The following is a 24,012-nucleotide window of genomic DNA, read 5'->3' as shown; positions in this document are numbered from 1 at the left end:
AGCACTATTACGTAGCGCGTATTGAGCAGCAGAGGGAGTTTATATATATATTGGGAGTTTTTCATGTTGCTCTACAGTTTTCCCATTGACACTTTTCACCGAATTATATTTGAGAAGTTGGTTAATTAATTAAGTCTAGAAGCGTACGGTGAGGGGCTAGTTGGTATAGCATTACGAAATCCAAGAAAAAACTGCGCAAAAAAAGGGACAAGACGAAGAAAGAACCACACAATTCTGCAGTGTGCGATTTGCAGTGTGCGCCCGTGTTGTGTGGTTCTTTCTTCGTCTTGTCCCTTTTTTTGCGCAGTTTTTTCTTGGATTTCGTAATTAATTAAGACTGATTATCTAATTATGCGGAATGAAAAAGGATTGTTTGAGTATCACCAAGCGACGGAAAACAACATTACCTTGGTTCTGCCCAGCTACGTGGCATTCGCATGTTTTTAAACTCGGGCTAAAGTTAGCTGGGACACCATGTATACTGCGTACCGCGGCACTTCAACGCATTCCTCTATAAGAAAACACGTTTTTCTCTCTTTTCTTTCTTTTTCGTCTTTTTTTTTTTCTTTGCTACCATAAAATTCTTGCAAAAGACGTCTACCATGGTCAGAATAATACAAAGCTACTACTTAAATTCCGATCCAAATCGATTATTTTCGGGCTTCGCGAATGGCTAGCTGCGCGTTACGAGCGTCTCACCCGCGCGCCATGCACTATGTAGCAGCAGACAGTCGACGCGACAGGTGACAGGAACGGTAAGAGAACTGAAGGTGAGAAGAAAGTAAGAAGGCGAAAGAACCGAGGGAAAACGTCCCGTTATAACAGCGGCACAGTTATTTCAGCTACTATATCGCCCGAGTGTCGCCCCGGACACCGTCCCTCGCTAGTTTTCAGGCAACAAAAACAAAGCCGATCCTACATCTACTGAGCAAGCTGGGAACCACGACCCCAACCTCTCGATGGCGATGCCAGCACTCCATACCGCTCGGGCAAGCTATAGCACATATAGTATACTGCGCTGCTTGCGCAGTGCGCGGTGTAAGATGGATGACGAAGATAGACGACAAGTGCCGCGTGGTTGAAGGGTGCGGTGCCACTAATCCATCACTTAATTCAGTAGCAGCGAGAGAAACGGCAACGGCGATGGACGAAAGCAGGAGGGCGATGTCGTGCTTCCCGAAGAGAGAAAAGCGAAGGCGGCGACAGCCGTCGCCGTAAAGACGACGATGGCCACGAGCATGCAATAGATATTACCATCATCACATCAGTTCCAGTCTGCCTCTTAAAATGGGCGTTGCACGTCTTATTCGCTCTATCCTTCGAACAGGTTAACTCGAACGCATTTTTTTATTATTAGAGAGTTTTAGAATAGGGGCCCCAATATTTTGGGGCCCCAAAGAGCTTTGCGGATGTTAGCGTTGGGGCACGCAGGAGTGAAGAGTTTTAGAATAGGGCTTTGCGTTTGCAGATAGCGTCTTGCGCTGACAGCGCCACTACGGCGTCTAAGAAAAACGATTAAAAATAATTAAATAAAATATACCATCTTATGATATGAATAGTAATTTTGACTTGCGCGTATTCGCGTTTAATTACAATTTAGAGGTTATTCTTCAAGCAGCAAACAATTAGTTGTGCTTAGTTTGGAGCAACAAAACCAACTTTGCGTGCCTTCACCAGCCAAGCTTAGCCGCGTTAGGCCTACGAGCCATAAAATCCAAACTCGAATTCGGAATCAGCGGCGTCTAATGAATCAATCTTCATAACAGACGCTAGTTGAGAGAAAGCGATAACTGCAGTCACTTCTCCTAGCTTGTGAACTTCACGCATTACTGCGAATCGAACCCAGTTTGGTGCTAGGTTAGAGCCGTCGCTTCGATGGGTGCCGCCATGTTTGTTGACGCAAAGCTTTTGGGAACGCTATTTGAGCTCCCGCTAAATCGGCGAAATAGCGTTCCCAACGCAAAACCCAAACGCAGTTTGCGTCTCGCGCATGCGCAGTGGCTTCGACGCTATTTCTTTGGGGCCCCAAAACGTTTGGGGCCCCTATTCTAAAACTCTCTATTATTACTCTCCAAGCTGAAATGTCGCCACCTACCACAAAACGCTGTGTCATTTCACATAAGCAACAAGAAGAACGACACAGCCAAATAGAGCGGGCGACTTTTAACGCGATAGCGTTAAGGGCCCCGTGTCGCAGAAAATCCGGCGTCGGCGTCGTCGCCTGGGGTCCTGTGAGCGAAAATTGCCGTGTACATTCTATACGGCACTGAAGTTCTTTTTGTATCACTAAAGTTGCCCATACCTTGTTTTACATTATTTACAAAGTTATTCCTCGGAATTTTGAGATTGACAGCCCACAAACAAACGTCATGGAACAAAACACCGACAGCGCATGCCTTTTATGTCAATTTTTCTCAGAGTGAAATATTAAAAGTGCGAAACAATAATAGAAGATCGGCCCACGCAAGAGGCCGCGTTTCTACCAGAAAGCTCGCCTTCGTGCATATCGTTCGCCGCCAGCGTTTCTCGGTAAACATTACGTTTACATAAGCTGCAGTTGCCGGAAAGCGTGAGAAGCAGTCAGTGGCCTTTGAATGCTATCGCGTTCCACTCTTAAAGGCGAAGCTTCAGCGTCCTCCAACTTTTTCACGCACTCTCACACATGAGCATGAATGTACGCACTAGAAGCGTTAGAGTCGTCCACCCTGATTCTGCAAACACCCAATCAGTTCTTCGGGTAGTCCTTTCAAGCTCAGTCACTTCGAAATCGAAGCCTAATTTAAAACAGCGGTCGTCGGCTTCAGATGACGCGGGTGAAATTTTCGTCGCTTGTGGTGCTGTTCGCTAAAGCGCTGACTTGGTAAAGTTAAGATATAGATTTGGAGTCGTTACAGGTATATGCAACTTTACAATATATAGATAAAGGTTTTAATGAAAAGAAATAATATAAAGTAGGGGTAGACAAAATGCTAGACTGTAATAGACACAGTAAAACTTGATTAGCTCAAGCAGGCTATATAACTATTTCTCACCACCCCATTTCAATGTTTCAAAGGGGAAGCCATATTTAATTATCAACCACCATCATTTAGTAACACAGAACTACCGGCCGCGCATTACTTATCGAACTTTCTCTGTAGCTCTTTATGAGAAAGTTCAACCCTTCCGCGCCTATGTCGACGTTGACTGATGCACTCCCGAAACATAGCGGGGTTCCGTGCACACGATTTCGAGTACACTAGACTCACTGAGCACAGAAGAACGCACGAGCTATATGTACACACGTAATATTCATATTAATGTTGCGTTCGTCACCACGTTCCGTTGAAGAAGACATCGCAGGTAAGGCACCATGCCGTTTTTGAAAAGCGGTCCCTCCATTCCTAATTTTAAATCTATTTGTATCGCATAACTTGCACTTTACAAAAATCATTCATACATATATTGTGCACAGTTTGCAGCATTTTAAGTACGCTTCGAGTTCGAGTGCCCCTCGTTCGTCACGAGCGTGAGAGGGAAGAACATCGAGGAAGGAAAGAACAAGGAGGGAACATTGTGTAACAAAATTGAAGCCGGGAGAAGTCTGCCCAACACGTGATCGTGCCGCGGTATAAGTTGCAGCCGCGTTCGGCAGCCGCACTTGCACGTTGCAACGAAGACGATAAATGTATACGTTGCAATAGGCGATCGAAGATGCGCGCAGAGCTGTTGGCAAGGCACCCGACAAGTGAGCTTCGGTTAAAAGCTACCGGGAACCAAGCACACTGGGCCGAGTTGTAGTGGCCGGTAAAGTGTGGAAAGTGGCGAATACATTGGAGGAGAGCGAAGCTTTTGCGCTGAGGCGAGAGGCGCTGCTGTGCTAAACCCGTGGGCGCCTCCTCTCGTGAAACGGCGGTCGCCTGCTATACACGCGAGGTAACGTACAACCTGTCGATGTGTACACCACTAAAAAATAAGACTGATTATGCAGCACTTTGTTGCACGCGATAAAACAAGCATTTGTAAGTTGTCCTACTTATAATATCTTTATCATTTACGTCCGGGGTTGCGGGCTTTCCACTGACATCTTCAACGCCTATAGGTGGCTGTTGCAGCTGCTCTTTCCGCGCATGATTCTGCGCGAGCACACTAAGCATGCCAGAAAACGGTTAGGTATATAGGACATAATCAACGTAGACAATGACGTACTGCAGCGCAGAAAAGAGTGGGACAAAGCGGACAGTCGGGGAAATACAGTGGGCACGTATATAAACTGACTTGCTTTCGGTGACGCTGCACCCTTCATCTAGCCTGATTCTCTCTTTCTTTTTTCTCTCTAAAGCTGCACATTCGGCGGCTTTCAAGCCTTCTACGTTTTCTTGTTATTTTTCTCTTTTTCTTTCTTTTTTGCATAATGACGTTCAAATCTTTAATATGGATTTGCATATGTTCGAGGTTTAATAGAAAATAAATGCACTTGCCGATTGTTCATCTTGGGGAGAGCGGGGGCATATGATCAGGCATTGACCTGCATTTGCGTCAACCTTCTTGTGCTGTCTAAATAAAGGCTGTTCTACTCTGTACTACTGAAACGACGAGGACACCAAAATTTTGGCGTTCAGACTGCAGGAAACGACCATGCAGTTGGTATCTATTGATGCGAAAGCATCAAATGGCCCACTGAGCGAAAAAGCCGGCGGCGTCTGTAGCAGCGAAACGGAACCTAAATTCCCATTGGCTGCAACGCCAAGTCACGAGCGCGCCTCGACGGAGCAGAGCGGGCGAAAGGGAGCACCCTGCTTTCGCGACAGCATGCCAGGTGTTGCGTGAGGGAAACGGGCATCGCCGGCGACGCCAAGCTTCGAGCGCACCTCGACGGAGAGACACGGCGACGCGACGCCACGTGCAGACGCTGTTCTCTGGTCCGTTGTGTTATCCGCACGTTCCTCGCCCGCGTAAGCTCTCGCCTGCGTTCCAACTGCGCCTCGGTAACGCCAAATCAAAACGCGCCAAGCGTCTCAATGCGCTCATTTTACGAGTTCGCAGTTTCCTGTAATTGTTAATCGTAGCCATTTTATTTTTTTTATTGGCGACTGCATAGTAAGGAATTTTATTTTCATGGCAATGATAATACCGAGGCCTTTCATTAAGTGCGTCTAACCGCACGGACGCAACTGACTTCGCACGGCTTCAGGAAAAACGGACGGCTTGCTGTATACCCGAAAGGCCATAGATATATTCAAGTTTATTCGAGATTTTTTTTTATGTGAACGAGCCCGGTTTCATCACTCTGGGGATTTATCACCAGCGCTATAGCGATGTGATTGCACTAAGCAGGAGAAAGCGGGAGGCTATACGGCCGGCTGCTTCCTTCACTCGCAGTTACTTCTTGCTGAAATGGTAGCCTTGTATGTACTACATGACGACTTAATTTTCTGCATGTTTTTTTTTTTTTTCATGGAGACAACAGCGCAAAGGCTAACCGCCGGGGAAACTGCGGAATATCTCAATCTGATGAATTCCACGTGAAACTCGGGCATTGTGCAGGAATTAGCATCTCGTCTCACGTTCTATAGTCTTTATCGCCGCGAGATCGCGCTACAAGTGGCGGCACCGTCGCCGCGTTAGCGTGAATAGGCGGTCGCCGACATGCATTGAAATACATGGCGGCGCTTCGCTTTGAACCATTTTTGCCCGAGTTTATGGCAATGAAACATGCTGACTACAGTGAACTGGTTATATATTGCCCTCCAATGGCGCATTTTTGCACGAAATTCGCCAAAAGTCTGTTTTTACTTGAAAGAAGCGCAAACTGCCATTCAGCGGGGGACTGCATGGTTCCCAACCAAGCAATGCGTGTTTGGGCACTTCCTTGGCGCTGTTTGTGCATGTTTCGCTGACGTTCCGCCTGCTACGCTAAAAGTTGGGCGACTTAATTATTACTGCATTCTTTGCAAATCTTACACCGGTTATATAAAAAAACTCCATCTCTGTATAACGCAGCTGAGGTATCAGTTTAATGCGCAGTTTGCATGAACTGTTTTAGGCATATATATCCGTTTCTTTTTTTTTTATTCACTGAGAAACGCAAACCATTAATGAGTTATGTTAAGCAAGTCAGGCCACTGAGTGACAGCACGTTAGCAGGATCGCCAAGTTGCTTCAGACGATAGAGTTTTTATCGCAGTAAGCAGAAAGCTGCCCTTGCATGGATACGCGCAGCGATTGTAATTATTTGAGAGGCTAAACTCACTAGGTTGTTTTACTTCAGCTAATAATAGCCACTGTTTTCCGTCCAGCTAACAACTACACACTGAAGAGCTAAAGGATATTATAGTAACTGCTTTTCAACTCAGTGCCATGACGTCCTGCGTCTAAAAACTGTTGTCACACATGATCCTCACTGTTACGTTTCGCCTACGACGCGCGGTATAGCCGGCGCGGATGCAACGGACGCCGGGGCTTCGTTCAAAGCGGCGGACATTTTGGCCCGTTCAGCGCTGCCGCAACGCCTCCCTGCCAAGCGCGTCCAGGCATGTTTCAATGCCACGTGTATTCGTGTGTGCGCGTGTGTGTGTGTGCATGTTGGTGCCCACGCTTGTCAAAGCGCGGCAGCCGGGGAGAGGAGCTTCCCCAACTGTGAAGCGAGGAGGTCTGACCGGCGCCGGCCCGGCGGATGCGTCACTACACTCGTCTCAACGTGTCTCTCAGCGTGTCCGTGCCCCGCCGTCACGTGCGCCTCTGACGAGGCGTTCCTTCTTGCCCTCGACTCCGAGAGTATAAAAGCAGCTGCCCCCGGACGCCAAGAGAGAGGCTCCGATTTCTTCCGTCGAGTAACGTGCTCTCCCGTCTCTCCACTTCGGTCGACCTGACCGGCCACTCTTTTGCGATGCTAGAATAAACAAGTTGTTCTGTTAGCAGTCGACTCATGCTTTGCCAGGACCTTCGGATGCTTCCAGTTGTGCCCCAGGCCAACGCTACCCTTGGGGCTTGCTACCCAGATGCAACATCACTAATATAGTATTTTAGATTTCCTTTCGTAGCAGCGAGTCAAAACACAAAAGTTCACGATTTAGTTGAGAGACAAAATAAGATCACCCTCGTTGCATCAGAACCACAAATTAAAAGAGCACTTCATGGCGCAGCGCAATACCACTAAGCGAGAGTTATGAAATTATCGCATGTTATCATGATGAAGTTATCGTAATATAAAGTGTATGATGTCACAATGAGTGCTTGCTAATTAACGTTTTTTTTTACTCGGTAATATTCACGCCACCTCGTTCATGTTGCATGGTATAAGAGATCGCAGAGCGATCAACAGCGCGGCATTCACGTATCGCTGAAACCACTTGATCTAAAAAAAATGAATAACGAGGGAAACTGCTTTCTGTGGTTTACTCGAAACACAAAGCGACAATAAAATTGGTATGATTGTGGCGAACGGAGGGTGCAACGGTAACACATGGCGCTCGACATGGGCAGTCACTGATCTTACCACAGCGCGAAGATGACTACGGAAGACTCAATGCTTCTGTACTTCGCCTAAAATATGCATACCGGCGTTTACGGCCGTGCTACATCCACGGCAGAAATTGTCTTTTAAAAAATATGCACGCGGTACGCCCACAAGTACTACACACATAGAGCGTAGCAAACGACGCGCGGCGCCATCCACACTATCCGTGATTCAGCCATTGTCCGCCAGACGGCGACTCTGCTCGATCTCGTAGCCAATAGGGCCCGATATCGTGCCACACCCCTACAACACTCCTGCTTCTAGCGGATTCATTTGATCGTACAAGGGCTACACGCACATGTTATGTATGTACAGGCGCCGACAAAAGTGGTATACTCCACGCAGCGGGAGCCGGAGCAACGGCTAACTAGAGTTACTGTATATGCACTCCTGCTTCTAGCGGATTCATTTGATCGTACAAGGGCTACACGCACATGTTATGTATGTACAGGCGCCGACAAAAGTGATATATTCCACGCAGCGGGAGCCGGAGCAACGGCTAACTAGAGTTACTGTACATGCACTCCTGCTTCTAGCGGATTCATTTGATCGTACAAGGGCTACACGCACATGTTATGTATGTACAGGCGCCGACAAAAGTGGTATACTCCACGCAGCGGGAGCCGGAGCAACGGCTAACTAGAGTTACTGTATATGCACTCCTGCTTCTAGCGGATTCATTTGATCGTACAAGGGCTACACGCACATGTTATGTATGTACAGGCGCCGACAAAAGTGGTATACTCCACGCAGCGGGAGCCGGAGCAACGGCTAACTAGAGTTACTGTATATGCACTCCTGCTTCTAGCGGATTCATTTGATCGTACAAGGGCTACACGCACATGTTATGTATGTACAGGCGCCGACAAAAGTGGTATATTCCACGCAGCGGGAGCCGGAGCAACGGCTAACTAGAGTTACTGTACATGCACTCCTGCTTCTAGCGGATTCATTTGATCGTACAAGGGCTACACGCACATGTTATGTATGTACAGGCGCCGACAAAAGTGGTATACTCCACGCAGCGGGAGCCGGAGCAACGGCTAACTAGAGTTACTGTATATGCACTCCTGCTTCTAGCGGATTCATTTGATCGTACAAGGGCTACACGCACATGTTATGTATGTACAGGCGCCGACAAAAGTGGTATACTCCACGCAGCGGGAGCCGGAGCAACGGCTAACTAGAGTTACTGTACATGCACTCCTGCTTCTAGCGGATTCATTTGATCGTACAAGGGCTACACGCACATGTTATGTATGTACAGGCGCCGACAAAAGTGGTATACTCCACGCAGCGGGAGCCGGAGCAACGGCTAACTAGAGTTACTGTATATGCACTCCTGCTTCTAGCGGATTCATTTGATCGTACAAGGGCTACACGCACATGTTATGTATGTACAGGCGCCGACAAAAGTGGTATATTCCACGCAGCGGGAGCCGGAGCAACGGCTAACTAGAGTTACTGTACATGCACTCCTGCTTCTAGCGGATTCATTTGATCGTACAAGGGCTACACGCACATGTTATGTATGTACAGGCGCCGACAAAAGTGGTATACTCCACGCAGCGGGAGCCGGAGCAACGGCTAACTAGAGTTACTGTATATGAACTCCTGCTTCTAGCGGATTCATTTGATCGTACAAGGGCTACACGCACATGTTATGTATGTACAGGCGCCGACAAAAGTGGTATACTCCACGCAGCGGGAGCCGGAGCAACGGCTAACTAGAGTTACTGTACATGCACTCCTGCTTCTAGCGGATTCATTTGATCGTACAAGGGCTACACGCACATGTTATGTATGTACAGGCGCCGACAAAAGTGGTATACTCCACGCAGCGGGAGCCGGAGCAACGGCTAACTAGAGTTACTGTATATGCACTCCTGCTTCTAGCGGATTCATTTGATCGTACAACGGCTACACGCACATGTTATGTATGTACAGGCGCCGACAAAAGTGGTATACTCCACGCAGCGGGAGCCGGAGCAACGGCTAACTAGAGTTACTGTACATGCACTCCTGCTTCTAGCGGATTCATTTGATCGTACAAGGGCTACACGCACATGTTATGTATGTACAGGCGCCGACAAAAGTGGTATACTCCACGCAGCGGGAGCCGGAGCAACGGCTAACTAGAGTTACTGTACATGCACTCCTGCTTCTAGCGGATTCATTTGATCGTACAAGGGCTACACGCACATGTTATGTATGTACAGGCGCCGACAAAAGTGGTATACTCCACGCAGCGGGAGCCGGAGCAACGGCTAACTAGAGTTACTGTATATGCACTCCTGCTTCTAGCGGATTCATTTGATCGTACAACGGCTACACGCACATGTTATGTATGTACAGGCGCCGACAAAAGTGGTATACTCCACGCAGCGGGAGCCGGAGCAACGGCTAACTAGAGTTGCTGTATATGCTACCAAAGGTAGCATATACAGTAATTCTACGGCAAACTGCATCGCAAAGCCATCTACAGGCAGCATCTGGGATCGAGACAGCCAATGGGTGCCCTTTATTATCTGCAGGCATGTCGCTTGACTCGTGTCAATGTAGATGGCGTCGCGATGCAGTGTGCCGTAGAATTTTTTTCCAGTGACTCTAGTGTGCCGCTGCTCCGGCTCCTGCTGCGTGGAGTATACCACTTTTGTCGGCGCCTGTACATAGCCGTGTTCGTGTAATTGTCATATCGACAAAAGCTGCGCTTCGCTGGGTTTCATCCAATAGGATTTCTGCTACCTTGAGGAATCGTTTTACATTATATTTTTTGCGCGATGGGCTTCGTTCACCGATAAGTCTCTCTAGTCATTTTTTGGATTCGAGCAGTGCTTCCGTTTGCTCTTTCGACAATTTCTGCTGATGTAATGAATCAGCCTAATGAATTTAGACTGCTGGACGCTTAGCTTTCTTATACCGTGAATATACTGTCATGTATATTTCTACATTTAATTACTTACTTCATTTGGATCTCTTCATATGGCTACCTCGAGAGTTAATAAACTTGAAACAATAGAAGCGCGTTTAAACAAAGTTTGTTGGCTTGGATGTTGTTTCCTTTTTCCACAACCATTTTCTGACACTATTTCTGTCACTTTTCCTCCTAGGCAGCGATATCATATGGGTACGGCCACCGACGCATGCAGACAAAAGTAAAATATTGATTTCCCTTCCAATAAACATAACACAGTGAGGTTATTTTATTACAATGATTACATTTTCTTTTGTCACTCATCCCAGATAAGTAACATCGAGCATACTAAAACGAAAGTTTAGTTTTTTTTATTTGTTCGAAAGTTTGCCCGGCGGCATATGTATTGTTTATGATCGATGAAATCCAACAGGGATATGTGGTTATGTTTCCGCTGATTAGTGTGGCGCATTGGTACGGTTGCATATTATTGATATTCGTGTATCTGATTGTTTCTTCCGTTTATATTTGAACTTATAGCGTATAGTTGATGCACATATTATTGCTGTGTCCGCTTGAATATCGTTAGCTGCTTGTCGTTTGTGAAACTGCATGCGAAACCTGTTCCCAGTTGAACCCGTCTTTGAAGTGTCTCACGTATGCACTATATGAAGTTGTGCAGCCGAACATGCGCTAATGTATATTGCTATAGCAACAGCTTGCATGTGCGCACTTCGTCGTCGCGGGGGGTATGGCAGCCACAACTCTCGTCTCCCGGACGAGTCGGCTTCTCCTCAATGGGCCGCCGGTATCCGTTGGCGGAGAGGCTGGGAATTAGGGCCGCGCATTCACAACAGACTCTTACGCTGTACTTTTGTTTTTCGTAAGAGCAAGTTCCAGCCAGTCCTGATGCTGGACGTATTATTAGCGAAGGCGGCAGGCCGATGGCACTGAGCACTTAAAACGAAAAGCTTTGTGAATTATGCCCCCAGGCAAACAAATTGGGCAGGTTGGGCAGATGTTTATGGTGCATCTGACACAAATGAAGTATAAGATAATTCCATAATAAAAGTGATTAACCATCACAATGTGGCTTTTCCTGTGGTAACGATTAGCACAGAAAGGCTCGAAAATATTGGATAACTAAGGCTCTTTTCGTAAGCACAAAGAAAACTTGATGCTTTCCGATTTTCTCAAAACAAGAAGTTCTGCGATGTTAGCCGAGTACAGGAAGTTTCGTAATATAGTAAACACAGATCTAAAGGAAGCAAAGTGATCCTTTTACAGAAATAAATTATCGCACATAGGGAACAACCCTAAGCAGATCTGGGAAGAAATTAAAACTCCCATAGGCAACAAAACTAACACAACACATCTTCAAATGCTGACAAATGGTTTTCTTTATACTGGAGTTACCTTAGCAAACAAATTTAATGCGCACTTCCTGGAAGCAGGCAAATATACAGCCTCGAATCCCCTCCCAAATAATACCTCCCTTATGTCATACATGCAACATCAAATTCTGACTCGATTCTGCTTCTGACACCAACAACAGAAGCAGAAATTACAACCATAATTGGTTCTCTGAAAAATACATGTGCTCTAGGGGATAATGACATTTCACCATTTCCAATTAAACATTCTATTGGATGCTTCATAGGACCGTTGACTTAAATATTTATTCAGATGTTGGTTACTGGAGTGTTCCCGGATAGACTAAAAGTAGCCCGTGTTACTGTTGTTTTCAAAGGCGGAAAGAAAACAGAATTAGGCAATTACCAGCCAATTTCGGTTTGCCATTTTTTCTGAGGTTGCTGAAAAAATAAGTTACACGCGTATTTTTGGTTTCGTTTCCTCCAAGAATGTGACAAGTGATCATCAATATGGCTTCCAACCCGGCAAGTCGACTGAGGCCGCATTACTTTATATAAAAAAAGATATCTTAATTCAAAACATTGAAATGAAACTTTTTACTAATGGTCTCTGTCTTGACTTCAGCAAAGCGTTTGATTCGATCCAACATGATATTCTACTAACAAAATTAGAAATTTACGGAATTCGTGTCATCCCTAAAGACCTAATCGAAAGCTACCTGACTGGAAGGCAACAGTACACAAGTCTGCATAACAACACTTGCTCTGACCATGGAACATTAAGATATGGTGAACCTCAAGGATCCATATTAGGACCTATCCTATTCACTACGTATATAAATGACATCGTGAACATTTCCTCAACTACGAACATTATCCTATACGCTGACAATACTAACATCTCCTTTTCTGGTTCAGACCTAAAGGAACTTCAGCAGCAAGCGAATATGTGGCTTGACAAATTACAGGCTCGGATGATTGTAAATCAGTTGACATTAAACGTTAAAAAAACCAATGTCATACTATTCTATGCAAAAAACAAAGCAATAAAGCACAAACCAAAGCTCTATTTAGATGATTCAGAAATCGCACATAATAGTAGTAGCAAATTTCTGGGTGTACACTTCCGCAACGATATGAGCTGGTGTGATCACGTCACCCATGTCAAAATGTAAATGGCTCGATCCATAGGTGTTATCAGCCGCATTAACCATCTTCTTCCATATTCTGTAGAAAAGCAGCCATACTTTTCTCTTCTTCATTCGCGCCTCACATACTGCAACTTAGTTTCAGGCACGTGTAATAAGACCGACGCAAAAAAATGATAATAATGCAACAAAAAGCATTGAAACTATTAATGAGAAAGCCAGCTAGTCATAACTTATTCTGTTTTTCACGTAATTCATTTTAGTGAGAGCTATAAGTTTAAGCTAGTGGTCGCTATCTATCATCGTATTAAACAAGTCTTTTTTTTTTACTCAGCAATATGTACCTCAGCCGTGATATTCGCTGTAACTTACGAACGATCTCACTTGTTTCGATTAGACAGAGGGCAAATTATGGCACTAAATCACTAGATCATCAAATAATAGAAACATGTAATAGTTCTCCTTCTGTAGTGGAAATTGCACAATTGAGCAGATCTGTATACCATTTTAAAACGAAAGTAAGATTACTTTTCGACCCAGGTTGAAGCGTTTTTGTGTGCGTATTCTTTCCCCGTTTTTTTTTTTTTTTTGTACATGCGTTCGTATCCTACCACCTGCGACGTCTACCTCTGTTTGCTTAAGTGTACTTCGTTACGCTGCAGATGTAACGTTATGCACATCGTGTAGCCTTGCTTGAAATTTTGCTCGAATTATTTACCTTTTGATTTGCTTATGTTTATTGATCATATTGTTAACATAAGATGGAAATGTTTATATTTCATTACATTTATTGCGAAGGTTTGCATGTAATTGGTAAGTGTTCTTGATGAATTTATATATGTGATGTATTTGAACTGAGTCATTATTGAACGTTTATTTGCGGACCCCACTGCTGACCCGGTTTCTTTTTTTTTTTTACAAACCTGGATGTAAGCCTAGTCAGGAAACATGCTTTGTCTGTTTCCTTTTGCCTCATCTCGTTGGCATGATGCATTGTTGTACACTTCTCAGAATAAACAGTATTTATTTAACTCGGCCAGCAGGGCACGTATGCGCAAGAACGTTCTTACGCAAAAACTATCCGCAAGAGCTGATGTCGAACATAATATTAGCGAAGGTGGCCGGCCAACAGTCAACATCTCTTAGGAAAGACTTTACGAATTCGACCCCCAGAGCCCGTATTGAAGAGGCGGTTCTTAAGCACTATCGGTTCGTGAAAAGTACCATCCAATAGTTACGGCGAACATATATCTTTAGAGGAGCCCGTTTTCTTGTAAGTACATGCTACAGTGCGTCTAAGGTTAAGTGAAAACCTATATAGTGAGAATGGGGGCTAATGGCACGAACGCTAATCACGTTTCCAATGTTTTTAATCATAAACGAAGAATGTCAGCAGAAGAAAATTTTTCGCGACGTTCCCCCTCCCCCCTCCATTTTCCTTTTATTTATTATTTTATTATCGGGTCTACATATGGACATTACGAACCATACGGCGCGGACCACGTACTCGTAAATTAGCTCATTTTGCGCGTGCCCAAGCGAAAGGTTCCAGCTGCGCAAGCACTTCTCACGAAGTTGTCTTAATTCTGCAATTGTATTTTCTAACAGTCCATTGCATTTCCCATTCTTTTCGCCAACTTCATTGGAATGCTCGGTCGTAGGCGCACTGCCATTATCGCTGGGATCAGACACTCGGCGCGACGCACGATAAGTTGGGGTGGGGTGTTCGAATGGTAAACTTTGCGAATCGAATCGAATACGAATATGCGGGAAATACGACCTCTGAATATCGAATAGAATATCGAATATTTCCAAACACAGTGAAATGTAGTTTGCGCGAAATCCTCTTGGTTAAAAAATGAGTGAGTGAATAAACTTTAATTCAGAGACCAAGCTGTTGGTGTATAAAAGAAACAAACACAAAAGAAATAAACATAAAAAAGGGGTTACTGACATTATATTGACCGGGCTTAATTCCAGGCATAGTTGAATGCATGCACTACCGTATTCAAATAGACATCCTGTCAACTGAGGAGCTTGTATATCAAAACTACTGCTTTCTGGTGTCTTCTGCGCCATGACAGCAATAAAAAAGGATTGCTGGCGCTCCCGTAATCGACAGTAGATGTAAGCATGAAATGGCGACCGGCAAAGTAGATTGGTTGGAGATGATACTAGCCACAATAATGAAATGGGTGACCCGCCGCAGTTGTTTAGTGGCTATGGTGCTGGGCTGCTAAGCACGAGTTCACGGTATCGAATCACAGCCACGGCGGCCGCATTTCGATGGGGGCGAAAACACCCGTGTACTTAGGTGCACGTTAAGGAAGCCCAGGTGGTCCAAACTTCCGAGTCCCCCACTACGGCGTGCCTCATTATCAGATCGTGGCTTTGGCACGTGAAACCCCATAATTTTTTTTAATGGGTGTAGTGCATGTGGTGTAGTGCATTGTTTGGGATATCATCGGCGTTAGTGAGATTATAAGAACTGGTGAGGCTTATAGATTGCTGAATAACGGACATGTCCTCTGCTACAGAGGTCTCCCAGATAAGAAGCAATACGGGGTAGGATTCCTAATCCATAAGGAAATAGTGGTCAACATTGACGAATTCTATAGCATTAATGAGAGTGTAGGTGTGGTTGTAATCAAACTTAATAAGAGGTATAAATTAAATGTATAGTACAAGCCTACGCTCCAACATGCAGTCACGATGATGACGATGTAGATCAGCTTTATGAAGATGTTGAATTAGCGATGCGAAAAGTGCAAACTCAGTATACTGTAGTAATGGGCGACTTCAATGCAAAAGTAGGGAAAAAGCAGGCTGGCGAACAAGCAATTGGCAACTACGGCGTTGACTCTAGGAACGCTAGAGGAGAGATGCTGGTAGAATTCGCAGAAACGAATAAGCTTCGAATAATGAAGACCTTTTTCAGGAAGCGTATCAACAGAAATTGCACCTGGAAAAGCCCTAATGATGAAACAAGGAATGAAATTGATTTCATACTTTCTGCCGATGCCAGCATTGTGCAGGATGAGTGCATTGAGTGCATTGTGAGTTATAGGTAGGGTAATCTGCAGTGATCATAGGTTAGTGAGGGCTAGGATTCACCTCAATTTGAAGAAAGTAAAATTTGTCAAGAAGAAACAGGTCAACCTAGAAGCAGTAAGGCTAAAAGCAGACAAATTCAGGCTGGTATATTGCAAACAAATATGCAGCCTTAGAATAGACAGATGAAGATGACATAGAGGCAATGAATGAAGCCGTAGCTAGGCTGGCTTCAGAGGCAGCCACTCAAGTGGGAGGCAAGGCACCAAGGCAACCAGTAGGCAAGCTCTCCCAATTAACAAAGGACCTAATAAAGAAATTACAAAGTATTAAAGTGTCCAACTCAAGAATTCGCGGATTTGTCAAACCTAATCAACAAGGCGAAAATAAGTGATATTCGAAATTATAACGCGAGAAAGCTTGAAGAAGCCGTAAAAATGGACACAGCATGAAATCAGTGAGAAAGAAACTCGGCACAGGACAAACTAAGATGTATGCACTGAAAGATGAGCAGGGTAACACCATCAGCAATTGCGAAGGTACAGTAAAAGAAGCAGGAAAAATCTATACTAACCTGCAGAGTGCCCAGAGGAGCCACTATACCTGCATTCGAAGCAGTAATGAACAGGTTACAGAGGCTCCTTCTATAACTAACGATGAAGTTAGAAGGGCCTTGCAAGAAATGAAACGGGGAAATGCGGCAGGATAAGATGGAATAACAGTCGGTTTATTCAGAGATGAAGGAGATATAATGCTTGAAAAACTGGCGGCCCTTCATACGAACTGTCTATCGAGTTTAAGGGTCCCAGAAAACTAGAAGAATGCCAACATTTTGCTAATCCACAAAAAGGGAGACCTTAAAGAATTCAAAAATTATAGGCCCATTAGCTTACTCCCAGTATTATATAAAATATTTACCAAAATAATATCCAATAGAACAAGGTCAACACTGGAATTTAGTCAACCAAAGGAACAAGCTGGCTTCAGGAAGGCATACTCTACAATGAACCACATCCATGTCATTAATCAGGTTCTCGAGAAACCCGCAAAATACAATAAGCCTCTCTATATGGCTTTCATAGATTACGAAAAAGCATTTGATTCAGTAGAGATACCAGCAGTCCTAGAGGCATTACGTAATCAAGGAGTACATAATGCTTACGTAAATACGTTGGAAAATATCTACAGAGGTTCCACAGCTACCTTAATTCTACACAAGAAAAGCAGGAGCATACCTGTAAAGAAAGGGGTCAGACAGGGAGACACAATCTCTCCAATGTTATTCACTGCGTGCTTGGAAGAAGTATTCAAGCTATTAAACTGGAAAGGCTTAGGAGTAAGGATCGACGGCGAATATCTTAGCAACCTTCCATTTGCCGATGACATTGTTCTATTCAGCAACAATGCAGACGAGTTACAACAAATGATTTATGACCTTAAAAGAGAAAGTGTAAGAGTGAGGTTAAAAGAAATTAAATTATGGGGTTTTACGGGCCAAAACCACTTTCTGGTTATGAGGCACGCCGTAGTGGTGGACTCCTGAAATTTCGACCACCTGGGGTTCTTTAACGTGCACTTAAATCTAAGTACACGGGTGTTTTCGCATTTCGCCCCCATCGAAATGCGGCCGCCGTGGCCGGGATTCGATCCCGCGACCTTGTGCTCAGCAGCCCAACACCATAGCCACTGAGCAACCATGGCGGGTAAGAGTGAGGTTGAAGATTAATATGCAGAAGACAAAGATAATGGTCAATAGCCAGGCAAGGGAACAAGAGTTCAGGATCGCCAGCCAGCCTCTAGAGTCTGTGAAGGAGTACGTTTACCTAGGTCAATTACTCACAGGAGACCCTGACATGAGAAGGAAATTTTCAGAAGAATAAAAATGGGTTGGAGCGCATTCGGCAGACATTGTGAGCTCCTCACTGGAAGCTTACCATTATCACTGAAAAGGAAGGTGTACAATCAGTGCATTTTACCAGTGCTGACATAAGGGGACATAAGGACATAATAGGGGGGAGAAAAATAAATTGGAAGCATTAATCAGAAAAGCCGTCAAGGCTGCGCTTGGTCTGCCTGTGACTACGTCAAACGATATGTTGTTGCGACTCGGTTAGCATAATACTTTAGATGAAATCGCCGAGGCTCAGCGTACTGCACAGAGGGAGCGGTTGCTAGGTACACCAGCGGGTAGGTATATTTTAGAGTCAATTGAAGAATCGGTGGCTGTGTCGCACGATAGGGCGCCCCTACACGAGTTGAACGTGAACCTTAGGGCAAATATCATGGTTCGTCCGTTTCCGCGGAATGTGCACCCCGTGCACAATGTAGGGAGGCGGGTCGCGAGAGCTAGGGCTTTGTTGCGAGAGGCAAAGGATCAGGAGGAGGAGTCTGCTTTTGTTGACGCCGCATGGATTAATGGTAAAAATGCTTATTCGGTGGTGGTGGTAGATGGCAAAGGGAGCGTTAGAAATGCTGCTTCCATTTATACCAAAGATCCGGGGGTTGCCGAACAGGTGGCTATTGCTCTAGCACTAATTGATTCAAGAAGAGTTATGGTGTTTAGTGACTCGCGATCTGCGATTAAAGCCTTCTCGAGAGGACTTGTTGCGGAACCGGCTAACAGACTGCTGCAGGGTAGGGATATCACTTCGCATACAAGTTACTTGGTTCCCGGCGCACATGGGGACAGAGGCGGGAGCCCCGCGTAACCTCAACGAGGTGGCGCACAGGGAGGCACGAGGATTAGTGTGCCGTGTACTCCCTGAAGGGGCTGGATCTCCCGCTCCTGAGTACAGGGACCAGCTGTTAACCTACAACGAAATCACCAAGCACTATTACCTAGGGCGCAGAGCATTCCCCCTGCCACATTCTAAATTAAATAGGCCACAGGCGGTTACATTAAGGCTTCTGCACACACGTACGTATCCTAATCCGGTCATCATGAACAAAATTAATCCGGACTGCGGGGTTTCACTCTATTGTAGTAAGTGTGGGGGTTTGCTCGATTTAGAACACATGCTTTGGCGCTGCTTGGCGTTGGCCGGTGATGGTTCTCGAGGTGAACAGTGGTGGCAGCGGATGCTGCACAGTGAAGTGCTGGCGGACCAACTCAGGGCTGTCCAGAGGGCCCGTGTGACGGCAGAGGGGCTCGGCCTCTCTGTACCGACGTGGGAGCGGCCCGCATCAGTCCCAGACTGATCCCTCAGGACCTAAATAAGGTTATTCATACCATACCATAAGGGGCAGAGACTTGGAGACTGACAAAGAAGCTTGAGAACAAGTTAAGGACTGCGCAAAGAGCGATGGAACGAAGATTGCTAGGCATAACGTTAAGAGACAGAAAGAGAGCGGTTTGATCAGAGAGCAAACATAGACGATATTCTGCTTGAAATCAAGGGAAAAAAATGGAGCTGGGCAGGTCATGTAATGCGTCAGTTAGATAACCGTTAAACCATTAGGGTTACAGGATGGGTTCCAAGAGAAGGGAAACGCAGTGGAGGACGGTAGAAGACTAGGTGGAGCGATGAAATTAGGAAATTCGCGGGCGCTAGTTGCAATCGGTTGGCGCAGAACAGGGGTGATTGGAGATAGCAGGGAGAGGCCTTCGTCCTGCAGTGGTCATAAAACAGGATGATGATGATGATGATGATGGTGATGATGATGATGAGTGCATGTTCGCAACGGTACACCCCACCACACCTCACCACGCCATACTGTGCACTGGTCCATATGGACGCTGCCCAGCTAGAAGAAAACCGGCTGAAGGCTGCACGACAGGCAGCGAAAGACGACATAGAGACAGAGCGCACTGCCTAGGTAGGAGAATGAATTGAATTCTGTGGTTTTACGTGCCAAAACCACGATATCATTATGAGGCACGCCGTAGTTGGGGACTCTGGAATAATTTTGACCACCAGGGGATCTTTAACCTGCCCCCAATGCACGGGACACAGGCGTTTTGCATTTCGCCTCCGTCGAAAAGCGGCCTCCGCGGCCGGGATCCGATCCCGCGACCTCGTACTTAACAACGCAACAGCATAACCGCTAAGCCACGACGGCGGGTAGTAGCACCTGAAGGAGGCGCCACGCAGCGTGGCGCCATCTCTCGAGGCGACGCAAAACCTGCGCTGCGGAACTCGCGGACCGCTGGCGTTCAAAAAAAAAAGCGCTCAGCGCCAAAAGATGACAATGAAGTGTATGGTGCCCTGTACTTGCCTTTTGAACGCCGCTACTGGAAATGACAAATAAAATTTCAGTGTGCTAGAAGTTACAGCTTGGGTGATATTGTGAACAAACATTAGAAAGAGCTTGGAAGCAATATTTTTTGTAACTTATTTGGGCAGTAACTAGTGTATGTAATGCTGTCCTGTATAAAGGGCCAGGGGTCAAAGATCGCATTTTCTTAGATTTTGATTGGTTGTCCGGATGATCTCGTTTCGTTCTCGCAACTTGCCCGGATGTTCTCGTTTGAGTGTCCGGATAACGGCTCTGGCTTTTGGCTCAAGGTCACTTGAAGGTCGCCGACAACGGCAGCTAAAAGCGTTTCATGCTTAGAAAGGAACAGCGCGTCACCAGATGCATGTAGAGTGAGTTCGTTCAAGCAGAGAAATGCAATACTACAGCGTCGCAGATTGTTTTAAAGACGTGGAAACATGGTGCGAATGGCCAAATAAAAGATTGCTTTGGCCTACATCGAGACGACAAATCCGCATATAGGCTTTCCTAGAAGTGAGGCATTCAGAATGAATCACTGGAAGTTATCGAGCAGAAGACATCTGCCCCGTGCTTTCACTCAGGAACTGGTGCCCTTGCACAGCGACTGCTGCTCCCTTGGTAGAGAATCATCCGGAACAGTCCTCACTTCCTCGTTCTCTCTTATTTGAGACTCCAACAAGTCTCGTTGCCCGTCACATATTCGAAAGAAACGAATAATTGACAATTTCGAAGTGAAAACGAATCGAATATTCTGCTATTCGATTCGTATTCTAAATTTCGAATATTCGCACGTGCCTAAATTGATGTTTTTCTAAAATCTTTATTAAGAATGAATGGGAAGTTAATAAGAACTGAAAAACATGAAAAGAATGAATTGGAAATTAATAAGAATGGAAGAAAAATGAAATAGAACATCGCAAAATACGGGGCATAAACCTTTCGACAAAGCAGTGCGCAGCTGGTAGAATGTTTCCTACATATGGCACTCTGAAAAACATCGCTTCCAAATAAATTTATTGGGTGAGCTTTAGTCCCCGATTCAACGTAAAGTAACTCAGCCTTACGTGCAAGAAGTCGTACCGAATTTTTCTTCGTTCCAGTTCAGCGAAGGCGGTTCAGTTCAAGCTCGATTACCGATAGAAAAATAGCGGTTCAAACATGTTTTTTATTCGCGCACATAACCGAAGAATAATAGCAAGAGCTCAAACTTATTTTGTACACAAAACAAATCACCATACTGGAGTTGTGAAAAAGTGAGAACCCCCGCAGCGAAAAAAGTTCATGCGCTGGCGAAGGGCGCGGTGTAGTCAAAGCATTTATACACGTTGGCCAAACCAAGGGCCAAACGTTGGCCTCCTTGCTGTTTTTGCTCTCTCCCCTTTCTTTCTTTTTTTTTTGTAGCTGGTGTGCTTTTTTTAACTTTAGGGTTAATTAAATAAACCCCGTATTAAACCCCAGCGTGCATAGCATTGTCTGTACGACAAGGCGCGCTAAGGCTGCCACGAAAGTGCTCCCTCATCGCAGACCTTTTGCAATACTCTCGCCTCAGGATGCGCGTTTTGCAGAGACGTTGGTCGACTTTTCTCGGCAATCGACGTCGCAATGGATGTGTGTGCCGCACGGAGGTGCTCCCTCCGGTGTTACATCTCGCCTTGTTACAGCAGGCGACTCCAGGGCCACCTTTACGCCACTGCACCATTAGTTTGGCAAAGGTCGGCTACGGGGACACCGTAGCCTCCACGTGTCAAGACGTCAAGCCAGAGAGGCGGCTAGCTGCGGGAGCCTAAGGTTTCGACCTAGATTGAGTTTTTGTTCAAATTAAATGGAGATGCGGAAAGCAATATAAAGTCAACGCAATGCTTGTTTCATTCCAGGTTAAAGAGAGAGAAAGTGAAAAAAAAAAGGAAATTGTATTGTTCCGGTTCAACAGAAGTTCGACGTCCTTATATGTCTATTACCAAGCCTGCTGGGGGGTTAACAAATAAATAAAAATGGGTCGTTTTCTTTTTTTCTTTTTTCCCTCCTTTTCGTCTTTGTTCGCAACGAACGTTCGAGCACAAAATTGATATGACCCCTTTTCTCCCAATTAACACTGTATTACACGATACGTAGCGAAGCGCATGAGCATGTGGTCATGCACCGACACATTCCATTACCGGCCGTGGCGGCTGCATTGTGGTGAGGGTGGAATGCAAAAAACACCCGTGTTGTGCCTGCGGCCTACGGAGTCCGTGTCCTCCGCTGGCGCTCTTTCGGTAAGGTCCCCGCACCCTCATATGCAAAAAAGCTTTTACGCCAGAACTGTTTCTCACTTAAGGTGCCAGCCAACTATGATATGTTGGACTATAGCCTCCTATGGCTGCACATTACAACTTATTAGCGAAGCCAGCCGGCCAATGGCGAACAGCATGTTACGAGCGAAACTTCTTGCGCATTCGGCCGCATGTTTGCGTGCTAAAACAGCATAAAATTTACGAACGTGCTAACCGTTCGTCCTTGCTCGGGTGAAATTTTCAACTTTTGCTTTCTTATGCTGAAATGTTTGCTAAAAAAGCTAGCTGGTATGGTTCTGTAACCATGCTCTCACGAGCTCCTTCCTGCAGAGTTTACTTTTATTATTCTATTTGGTATGCGACTGCATATAGTACATGCAGCACACAGTTGCAGGGGCGAATTTACGAGTAGCAGAACGACGTGCGCCGTTGTGTATGTGTTCGTGTGTTACCACTGTTACCAGCTTGCGGAGAAGCTGCGGTATCCCCAACTGGCGCCCTACCATGTACAAAAAAAAACAAAAAATTTTTTTTCTTCGTTACCATTCGTGCCACAAACTTGACATTGCACTTTTCGAACGGCGCAAGAGAAGAAACATAGATGTATGGGTTTTGGTGCTGCGCATGCAAGTGGGTAATTGTAAACACATTGTAAACAAAACAAAATTGTAAACCAGGTAAGTTGAGCACAGGTGAGCGGCACATCAGCATTATAGTTTATTGCACCTTGGCGCAGTTCACACGAGCACGCAGGAAAGCATGACGCTCTGCGACGGTGCAGTGACAAACAGCGGCTAACAAGGGGTTCTATCTCAGGCACACGCACATATTTCCGTTGCTTTCTACGAGGAAAACACAAGGACGGACATAGCATGGCGCGCTGGGTGCGTTCACTCGGAACGTACCGCGCGATCTCTGCCACATGCCTGCTAGGACAGCAATGCAAAGCAGCTCACGCAGTAATGTTCCACGTGTCAGTGCGAACAGAACTTAATAAGTGCGATGAGTAAACTTGCAGGGGAAACCAAGCAGTGGGCGAAGCGAGAGCGTCAAAACTGCGAAGCAATATACCTCAGGATGTGCCGCGCATCCTAATGAAGATATGATGTGGGCTCGGTGAATGCACGTAGCATACTCGGTTGGCCATGTTTGGTCAGTCAGTAGATGCAGCGCCAGTTAAACTGTTAAACAAAAAGCGAAGCTATTCTTAGCTGACAAATACAGCTGATCGCCGACAACACAAAATAACGGGGTCAAAGCGGCCAAAACTTCTGCAGCACAGTAGGGTGCTGCCATCACGTGATGAAGGGAAGAACTACAAGCACTTTCGCTTTCGATTCAGTAGAACTTGAGATAACAGCAGTGTACGGGAGTGCCGGGAGTGCCATAGAGTTTCTCATAATATAGTGAGAAACTCTATGGGGAGTGCCCAACTAATGAGAACAACTTTGCAATACATTTCATTTGCCTGTCGTTGACGAATACTAGAATGTACTAAAATAAGGTTATAGTACACTCTACTAATACAGAATTGGTCATG

General features: G+C 45.6%; 1 protein-coding gene across 1 annotated transcript in view; it reads right to left on the bottom strand.

The window, feature by feature from the left end:
* The window catches only part of LOC126547415 (solute carrier family 25 member 35-like), a 77,179-nt gene extending 53,426 nt beyond the window's left edge, over window positions 1-23,753 (bottom strand). The window contains exon 1 of the mRNA XM_050195409.3: window positions 23,544-23,753. The gene's annotated coding sequence lies outside the window, so the exon portion shown is untranslated. The remainder of the gene's footprint in view (window positions 1-23,543) is intronic.
* Between the last annotated feature and the right edge of the window lie 259 nt (window positions 23,754-24,012).

Source organism: Dermacentor andersoni, chromosome 1 (genome assembly GCF_023375885.2).
Source record: "Dermacentor andersoni chromosome 1, qqDerAnde1_hic_scaffold, whole genome shotgun sequence".
Taxonomy (NCBI): Eukaryota; Metazoa; Arthropoda; class Arachnida; order Ixodida; family Ixodidae; genus Dermacentor; species Dermacentor andersoni.
Note: the sequence above shows the minus strand (reverse complement) of the source record. Positions and strands in the feature narration are given on the sequence as shown.